Source organism: Galeopterus variegatus, unplaced genomic scaffold, assembly GCF_000696425.1.
Source record: "Galeopterus variegatus unplaced genomic scaffold, G_variegatus-3.0.2 Scaffold3060, whole genome shotgun sequence".
NCBI classification, from domain to species: Eukaryota; Metazoa; Chordata; class Mammalia; order Dermoptera; family Cynocephalidae; genus Galeopterus; species Galeopterus variegatus.
Window position 1 is genome coordinate 81,669 of NW_007729171.1, and position 1,140 is coordinate 82,808.

The window sequence follows — 1,140 nt, forward strand, 5'->3', positions numbered from 1 at the left end:
CAATTTAGCTCTTAGAGTATCAGCAGTTCATTATCAGTACTCATGATCCTAGGAAAGGACAGTCTGATCTTCTTGGGCCCAGAGATTTTCACTTCTCAAGCATCCTGAGGTCTTAGTGTTCTGGGTCCCACAGTGGGACATACAGTTTATCAGAGCTTGTTCTAGAGCCCTGGCCAGCACCAGGAGAGATTTCCAAGGCTCAGGCAGTGGACCCTGGACAGGGGAGGGTGGCATCCTCCAATGAAAGGGCTCTGTGTATCTTGCTGAGACACAGAAGAGACCTTGATAACCCCCAGGGTAGGTGTATGAGGTCTCCTGCGGTCTGCGGTCAGCCACATGGCCCCACACCTGCTCCAGCTGAGCAGTTTTTTGGCGAGGGTGACCAGGTCGTGTCAGTCCTTACCTGCTCTATACAGATTGCCTATGCCGTTTTCTCTGCTGGGTTCTTGTCTCTGAGCCTCTGAGACAGGGCAGAACTCTCCTCCCACAGCACATATTTGTGTCACACCTGATCTTCCACTTGAACGGCTCTCATCATACAGAGGGTCCACCCCGTGAGTAGATTTGCATCTTTGGTCTTCTGTAAAATATCGATAAGGATTCCAAAGGTTGAAAGAGGAAGCTGTGGTCAGGCCCCACCACCCACCACCCCAGGGACAGCAGCTCAGAGCAGCTCTGCAGGCGGCTCCTCTCTCCACGGGCTTTTTGCTGAGACCAGAAGTCTCCAACTTGACCGTGGCTTGCGAGCCCTTACTTCACTGGGATTGCAGGGGTCTCCTTGGGGTTGATTAACTCACTAATAGAAAAGCTAATCAAGCCCAAGTTGCACAAGTTGCATGAAAGGCCCTACGTGGTCTCACACATCAAAGATCAATGAGACAGATGGCGCCATCTGCCCCCCGGCTCCCCCGTCCCAGGTTAGCACCTAGCTAGCTCCAGCAGGCAGCTCAGGTCTCCTCTTTGTATCCAGGAAGCTTTCCTCATCTTTCCTGCTAGGAAACCCCCCTTACCCCAGAGCACTTTCTATCCACGCAGCCCCGTTTATTTTTCTTCCTAGCAGCTATCATTATGTAAACTCAGAGCAGTCTCTGACTTACTTGGTGTTTTATGCTCTCGTGCCAAACGTAAGTGCGTGGCAAG